We start from the raw sequence: 9,254 nt of genomic DNA on the forward strand, positions 1-9,254 counted from the left end.
AGGGAAGAAATCCAACAACCCACAGCTCAGTGTCGGGCCGAAAACAAAACCATAAACAGAAAGCAAGTAAACAAGACGGAAAAAACAAAGAGTAGGGGGTTGGGGGGCAACACCCCCTCCCCCCCCAACCAAGATTTGAAGGGAAAACCGGCGGTTAGGGTTTTCTCTTCAGAGATAAGGTTAAGAGAAACCTGGCAACTACTTGTTTTGATATGGTTTAAATATGAGAATGCAACTTTACCTAACTGAAAAAAAAATAAATAATAATAAATAAATAAATAAAAATATTGCATAAAGTTATGCACGCTAGAATTTATATATGTTGAAAAATTTATATATGTTGAAAAATTTATGATGTTGAGCCTTATTATTAATTAAATTTATGAGGTTGGGGCCTTATTGTTAATTTTTATGGAAAGTCCATTATTTATGAATGTACACGTTAGAAGAAATGAGATGGCATGAACTGGGGTATTTATGGTACTCTCATTGATCATGTACGTGGTGCATTAAGATGGCTACAAAAATGGCGGGTCATCATGTAAAACGAGAAGGTAACAAAGCGGCCGCTCACCGGCTTGTAAATTAAAGGAAGCTCTTTTGCTTAATGAGGAATATGTCATTCTCGAGGAAATACTCCTGTGTATCCTTAATATTGTGTCTTTTGAGCGTTGTACTTAATTTGAGTTAATTATAAGATATGTTTGACTGTATTAAAAAAAAAAAAAAAAAAAAAAAAAAAAAAAAAGGATAACTACACATCTAAAGTCAATAAATTCCCAGATTTTTTAAAGCCCCAATATTGTAAAATTATTATCTTCAGCATATATATATAGTTGAGAGTCTTAATTAGAGGTTATTAACTTTTTACCCTATTAGAGTTTTAATTTTTTAATTTTTTGGAAGAACCTTTATTGTGCAATTATTAATAGGAGGCCTTAATTAGAGCCTACTTATTGGAAGCTTTAATTTTTGTTTTTTGAAAAAGCTTTTATTGTACAATTATTAATTTGTAGCCTTAATTTATTGGGAGCCTTAGACAACCGTCAAAGTTGCCTAAGGCTTGAGCCTACGTTGTGAAAGCTAGGCCGTCAATAGAATGACGCAGAACAAAAGAATGACAGAAGAAAAAATAGATAAATTTCATGTTGATTGTTCCTAAAGAAAACATTTGCGGGGTGTATCTAATATCTACAATTAAGAAATGCTTTACTTCTCAAATTTTTTTCTTAAATGATGTGTCATCATTTCATGAGATAGTAACACGCTTTTTTTTTTTTTTTTTTTTTTTTTTTATCAAAATAGTAGATCTCATCCATAATTGACACATAATTTGGAAATCAACTTTTGAAAAAAAAAAAAAATTGGTAAATATAACTTCTTATTGCTGGTCCGGCTTCCATTAACATGCTACAAATCATTTTTCCAAATCCCAACCGTTATCCGCTTATGTGTTATAATTTTTTCAATCGTCCAGATTTAGTTTGAAGTTTTTAAGAGAAAGAAAAATATAGTGAAATTAAATTTGAACAGTTGGAAAAACTACAACATATAGGCTGTAGTTTTCTTTTTACATCACGTAAACCAAATCCAAGAAAAATAAAGCGAAAAAGTAACGAGTAAAATTGCGCGCAGTTGTCGGCAAAGGAATGGTCGTTACAGGCCAGTCACATATAAATATTTTATATAAACAAATTATATTACTCTCTAGAAATAACTCTAAAATCTACTTATAGCTATAATGCAAATTAGAGTAACCGAGTAACAAAACCTCCCATATTATATTGATAAATTCCTAAATTACATTACTTGTAGCCCCAAAATGATCCAATCAATGGACCTTAAAACTCAAATATACAAACAGTATCAAATAGTCTAATTCAAAATGATTTAAAACGAGATATTTGAAACGGCAATCCAGGCAAGTCTAGCTGTTGCAGCTCTCTTGAAAAGCCTCCAATCAACTCTGAAACCATAGCATGCAAAAATAGAATTGTTGGCTATATTTATATATATATATATATATATATATATATATTGATCGAGCATTAGCACAAGTATTAAAACTTCTACTCAAATTCTCAATAAATTAGAACAGTACTTAGTTGTACTAATATCAGCTTTTAGTGAAACTTAAATGTTCCCTAAATATTCATTGACAATGATCCTTTTAATTTCAAATGAAATAAATTAAAGAGGATCCTTGTCCATGATTTACGTACGTAGAAGAAACAGAGTTTTTGTGGTGAATAATAAAAAATAAAAAATATAATGAACCTTCGATCTTTTGCTACGTACCTAGAGATAATTCAAAAGCTGAACATGCATTCTGCTTTTGCGATATATAAGAAGATTGATAAGAATTTCGTTAGATGCATGTATGCATATATTCTTCTAACGAAGAGAGATCACAAAGAGAGTAGTTAAGAAATCTTACCAAATCCAAAGCTGGAGGTCGTGGATACTGCATGCGTATATAATCGAGATCTCAGGACTCGTTGGTATGCTCGTCAACACATTCTAATAAACAAGCCCCAAGAAGCCTTTTTTCTTTGTGGTTGTCAAGGCATTTATGTATGCATTCAACGATAGAAACCATAGTGGGGTCGTCAGGAATTTTGATATATTCCAGGCAGTGAATAAAACTCTTACCAATACACATCACATATTCAAAGTTTCCATGTCCCTCAATTTGTATTTGTCGCCAAGCTCCACATTTTTTGATTCTATTTCTAAGACAAATACATGTATGATCCCTGAGCTAAATTATCAAGTTTAGAAGGACAAGGAATCGGGATGCGAATTGAAGAACGATAAAAAGAGATAGGGGCAATGTCATTAGCTTGCACTTCAAAGTGGATGACAAGAAGCAATTCCATCATCACTACCATAAATTTTCTAATATATTTCCTAGCCATGGATCTTCTCCTACTTTAGAAATTTTCTTATATTAATTAGAAGGTAATTAATTAGGCTCAAACCCTTTATCTTTTATAGTCTATGATCGAATTGCCGGTCCTTAAAATAATTTTATTCAAATAATTATTATTTAATAGTTGTGACTTTTGGAAGTAGGACATGCAGTTTTTTCTATTATGTGGCTTTTAGTTTAAGCAATATCTTTTGGTTAGGGCCATAGGGTTTCAAAATAGTTTTTTTATGATATGATCTTTGATTAATAGCATGATAAATACATCGTATTAGAATAATATATATATATATATATATGGAATTGAAGGCATTATATATATTATTCATTTATGAAAGGGCATTTGAAGCAAACATAATAATTTAGATTGATCACACCAAGATATATGGCTTTTGAATGAGAATAAATATAAGAGAAAACTTCACTAATTAATAATCCTTGATCTTTCATCACTTTTGCAATTAGAAACTTACACTTTAAAAAGAGTCAATTTAGGGTATAGTATATATCCATCTTTACATTTTTTTCAATTTCAACTCTCCGTTAGAATTTTTCGTTAAATATTCTTGTCAAAATTCTCAAAACACCTCTTTTCTTTTTTTTTTTTTTTGGGGGGGGGGAAGAAAAAACAAAGTTGCAAGGATTTAGGTGTTAGTCAGAATTTAATAGAATTTGCAAAGATACCCATGCTTGAATCTTTGAATTTTTTTATAATTTTTTTTTTTAATTGAATGCTTAAGCAACCCAAAATGCCATATCACATAACCTTGCTCGCTAGAAAGTATTATTTAAATGAAGAACAATTTATAAATGCTAACTTTTGATGGAAGAGAGATAAAAGTTAAGTGGCTTAATTTGTTTGTGTGTGTGTGTGTGTGTGTGTGTGTGTATATATATATAAGCAATACTGTCCCCTGGAGAGAAATATAGCTTCCGGAAAAGTTACAATGTGATTAATAGGTAAATTTTATCAAAAGGCATCTAAATCTCATAATTGTTCAATTGGTGTTGGTATATATGTAAATGTGAAGAGTTCCAATGCAAAAGTCTCGATACATTAAATGAAAGCATGCACCCCTGAAGAGATAATCTATTTTCAAAACTGTGAGAAGGCAGAGTGAAGATGGTAATTGTAATTGAAAGAAAACAGAACCGTAAAATAAATTAAAGATAAAGTGTGCACAAAATAATAAAATAGAGACAACATATTTTATTTGGTTCAGTCTATGACTTACTTCTACAAGATAAAACTTAAATTAAAGGGTTATATATTGATACAAATAAGTATGGTAATCAAATCAGATTTGATTTGATTACCATCAATCATATAAAAGGCAAGTGATGTACAATATCATATTAATATATTTCCTTTTATTAATATAGAAAATATAATCTCTAACACCCCCTTCAAGCTCAATTTGGAAGAATCCGAAAGCTTGAATTTGAAATAAGGTGAAAAATTGATTTCAAATGAAAAGTAATATGGAAAGTTAAATCCATAGTTTTTTTGTTTATTTTTAAAATTTTTCATCAATTTTGTGTTAGTAAGAAAGAAAAAGAAAATACATCATCGATCATTGGATCAAATAATATGTAATTTAAATATAATATTACATTGAAACTTTCAATTATATAATACATATTGTTAGTTAAGGATTTGGCTTAAATACATATTTTTAACATGCTAGGTATAAATCATTTCTCGGTATCCCAACTGTTATCGATCTGCTTATTCGAAAAATAAAGCAATAAGATCGAAGGGGTGATTCTTTTACGTACACCTATATATTCAACTCCTCTACACCTCCCCTACGCCTCCTCTTTGATTCTTTTTATTATTATTATTATTTTTTTTTTTAAAAAAAAACAAATAATAAAAAAAATTCCAAAACACATTGGGTGTAGGGAAGGTGTTGAATGTGGGCGTTAAAAAAATATTTTCTCGTAAGATCGTGGTTATCAGCACAAGAACCATCATCTGGTCACGTATAAATATTTTAATTATTTACACAATTATATTATAATATTTATTTTTACTGCTTTGCATATTTGATTATTTACAATTGGTTAAGGTTGCATAGGAGTCTATAATTATTTTTCACTTCTAACTATCGAAGAGAGATCACAAAGAGAATAGTTATATATGAAATCTTTACCAAACCTAAAGCCGGAGGTCGTGTATCCTGCATGTGTATAATGGAGATCTCAGGACTCGTTGGTATGCTCATCAACACATATGCATTCTAATAAACAAGCCGCGAGAAGGCTTTTTTTCTTTGTGGTTGTCAAGGCATATACGTATGCATTCAACGATAGAAACCATAGTGGGGTCGTCAGGAATTTTGATATGTTCAAGGCAGTGTATAAAACTCTTACCAACACACATCACATATTCAAAGTTTCCATGTCCCTCAATTTGTATTTGTCGCCAAGCTTCACATTTTTTGATTCTATTTCTAAGGCAAATACTGTATGATCCCTGAGCTAAATTATCAAGTTTAGAAGGACAAGGAATGGGGATGCGAATTGAAGAAGGATAGAAAGAGATAGGGGCAATGTCATTAGCTTGCACTTCAAAGTGGATGACAATTAGAAGCAATTCCATCATCACCACCATAAATTTTCTAATATATTTCCTAGCCATCGATCTTCTCATGCTTTAGAAATTTTCTTATATTAATTAGAAGGTAATTAGGCTCAAACCCTTTATCTCTTATAGTCTATGAATTGAGGGTTCTTAAAGTAATTTTATTCAAATAAGTATTATTTAATAGTTGTGACTTTTGGAAGTAGGATATGCAGTTTTTTCTGTTATGTGGCTTTTAGTTTAGGCAATATCTTTTGGCTAGGGTCATAGGGTTTCAAGATAGTTTTTTATGATACGATCTTTGATTAATAGCATGATAAATACATCATATTAGAATAATATATATGGAATTGAAGGCATTATATATATTATTCATTTATGAAAGGGCATTTGAAGCAAACATAATAATTTAGATTGATCGCACCAAGATATATGGCTTTTGAATGAGAATAAATATAAGAGAAAACTTCACTAATAACCCTTGATCTTTCATTACTTTTGTAATTAAGTACTTACATTTTAAAAAGTATCAATTTAAGGTATATATCCATCTTTCAATTTTTTTCAATTTCAACTCTCCGTTAAAATTTTCCGTTAAATCCTGTCAAAATTTTCAAAATACCTCTCTCTCTCTCTCTCTCTTTTAAGGAAAAGAAAAAAAGAAAAAAAAAAAGTTGTAAGGATTTAGGTGTTAGTAAGAATTTAACGGAATTTGTAAAAATACTTATGCCTGAATTTTTGAAATTTTTATAATTTTATTTTATTTTATTTAATTCAATGCTTAAGTGTATTAATTTGAATTTTCATATAAAAAAAAATTATAAATTTGAATAAGTGTATTAATTCAATACTTAAGCAACCCAAAATGCCATATCACATAACATTGCTCGCTAGAAAGTATTATTTAAATGAAGAACAATTTATAAATGCTAACTTTTGATGGGAGAGAGATAAAAGTTAAGTGGCTTAATTTGTGTGTGTGTGTGTATATATATATATATATATCATAAGTAATACTGTCCCTTGGAGAGAAATATAGATTCCAGAAAAGTTACAATGCGATTAATAGGTAAATTTTATCAAAAGGGGCATCTAAAACTCATTAGTGTTCAATTGGTGTTGGGATATATGTAAATGTGAACAGTTCGAAATATATAGGATTCTCTCCGTTTCAAGTGAAATGGAGACGAGCCGATTAATTGTTTTACGAGTAAAATTGTCCACCCCTTGTAAAACAACTAACCTGCTCCTCTTTATTTCAAGTCCATTTCCGAAGAGTTCCTATGCAAAAGTCTTGATACATTAAATGAAAGCATCTTCATTGAAAGGCTGAGCAGATAATCAATTTTCAAAACTGTGAGAAGGCAGAGTGAAGATGGTAATTGTAATTGAAAGAAAACATAACCGTAAAATAAATTAAAGACAAAGTACACGAATAATAAAATAGAGACAATAAATTTTACGTGGTTTGGTCTATAACCTACATTCACATGATAAAACTCAAACTAAATAGTTATATTTTGCTCTTATTCCTTGATGAAATTACAATACAAAATACTCATATTTATGAGAGAATTGATACAAATAAGTATAGTAATTAGATTAATTTGATTACCATCAATCATATAAAAGGCAAGTAATGTACAATATCATATAATATATTTCCTTTTATTAATATAGAAAATATAACATCTAACACCTCCCTCAAACTCAAGATAGAAGAATTGGAAGCTTGAGTTTGAAATAAGGTGAAAAAAATGATTTCAAATGAAAAGTAATATGGAAAGTTACATCCATAGTTTTTAGTTTATTTTTAAAACTTTCATCCTTTTTGTGTTAGTAAAAACGAAAAAGAAAATACATCATCGATCCAATATGTAATTTAAATATAATATTACATTGACACTTTTTTTTTTTTTTTTCAATGAATTAAAGCTTTAATAGAAGCAACAAACCAAATACAACTCTCCAGTAAAAACTAAAAACTGGAACACAAATCCAACAAGAAATACACCCAACAACACAGGCCACTCACAACAAAGGCCGGGCCTAAACAGCGCGCAACAAACAAACAACTACAATCACAGAAGGCTAAGAATGAAAACAAAGTCATGCAGGCCTAAAAACAACAACTAAGCACTTCTCAAGATTCTGCAGAAAACAGAACACTCAAGCTGCTACAAGCAGCAAAACAACATTAGACCAACTACGAATGGAGATTCCATCGATGCACAAGCTCCAGGTTCTTTCCAAGACACTTAAATCTGCCTTTGCCCAACATTCTAGACCGAACATCCCACCTGATCTGCTTCAGAATAGCTTCCTCCGTGCGTGGCTTATTATAGTGCAGCAAATCATTTCTCTGCCGTCATAAGTGGTATATAGTAGCACCAAGACATAGTCTTCCCAAGCTAGCCGTAAAGCTTTTTCCTTGTAGCTCAGCAGCCCCCCAACTTTCAATATTCTCCCAATCCAACAGAACATTCTTAAAGGAACACTCAGTCATAATACTAGTCCATATCCTGCAGCTAAAACTACACCTAAAAAATAAGTGTTCTCAAACTTTCCTGTCTACCATAGCAAAAGAGACAGAGGCTCTTCCCAGCATAGCCCAGCAGCACATCTTTTGCTTAGTCACCAAAGCATCCCGAAAAGTTATCCAAAGCATGAATGAATGTCTAGGAATAGCCATGGGATACCAAACCAACTTCCACTAGTTAACAACTAGATGGACTTCTCTCAACTTCCCCCATGTATCAGCACAAGAGTACTTGCCATTTCTAGAATCCCAAACAGCCATGTCTACATCTCCTATTTCAACATCATGGAGCTGACTTTGAATTTTCACTAGAGCATCAAACAGAGTTGAGTACTAAAACCAATCCCCATTCTTAAAAATAGCATCAAGTTTAGCATTAAGAGGAATGCTAGAGTCATACACAATCCGGTATCCAAACCTATCAAGAAGGTAGCCTGCAGGATGCCATTTATCAAGCCAAAGAAACACCTTATTTCCATTACATTGAAACTTTCAATTTATATAAAACATATTGTTAGTTAAGGATTTGGCTTAAATGCATATTGTTAACATGCTAGCTATAAATCATTTCCCAGTATCCCAACCAGGGGCGGACCTGCATAGGGGCCCTGCCCCCCAAACCCCAAAATTTTTACCAAAAAAATTAAAAAATTAAAATTTTACCTCCTAATTTTTTAATTTTTTCTAGTTGCCCCCTCAAAATTTTTTGTTTTCAATTTGGCCCTTCCATTTTTACAAGCCTGGGTCTGCCACCGATCCCAACTGTCATCTGCTTATTCTTCAAAGTAAAGAAAAATAAAGCAATAAAATAAGCAGTAAGATCGGAGGGGTGATTCTTTTACGCCTATATATACACCTCGGATCCCCTACACCTCCTCTTTGATTCTTTTTCTTTTTTCTTTTTTTATTTTATTTTTTTATTTTTTAAATAATAATAATAATAAGAAAAGAAATTTCAAAACAGATTGGGTTCAGGGAAGGTGTTGAATGTGGGTCAAAAAAATCTTTTCTCGTAAGAGCGTGATTATGATCAGCACATGCAATAATCATTGTCCCGTCACGTATAAATATTTAATTTATACAATTATATATAATATTAGAGAAATGATCATTACACTCATTTCTCATAACAGCCCCACAACAAGCTGACGTGGCTGGTAATATTTTATTATTTTTTTACAAAAAGAAAACAAAACAGA

General features: G+C 31.0%; 1 long non-coding RNA gene across 1 annotated transcript; it reads right to left on the minus strand.

Annotated features, from left to right (window-relative positions):
• Window positions 1-1,754: 1,754 nt before the first annotated feature.
• On the minus strand, window positions 1,755-3,222 carry LOC133880345 (uncharacterized). Its single transcript, XR_009902240.1, has 2 exons — window positions 2,438-3,222; window positions 1,755-1,966 (listed from the first exon to the last, which is right to left on the minus strand). It is a non-coding gene; the product is annotated as an uncharacterized LOC133880345 (long non-coding RNA).
• Window positions 3,223-9,254: the final 6,032 nt, after the last annotated feature.

The sequence above is a fragment of the Alnus glutinosa genome, chromosome 10, assembly GCF_958979055.1.
Source record: "Alnus glutinosa chromosome 10, dhAlnGlut1.1, whole genome shotgun sequence".
NCBI classification, from domain to species: Eukaryota; Viridiplantae; Streptophyta; class Magnoliopsida; order Fagales; family Betulaceae; genus Alnus; species Alnus glutinosa.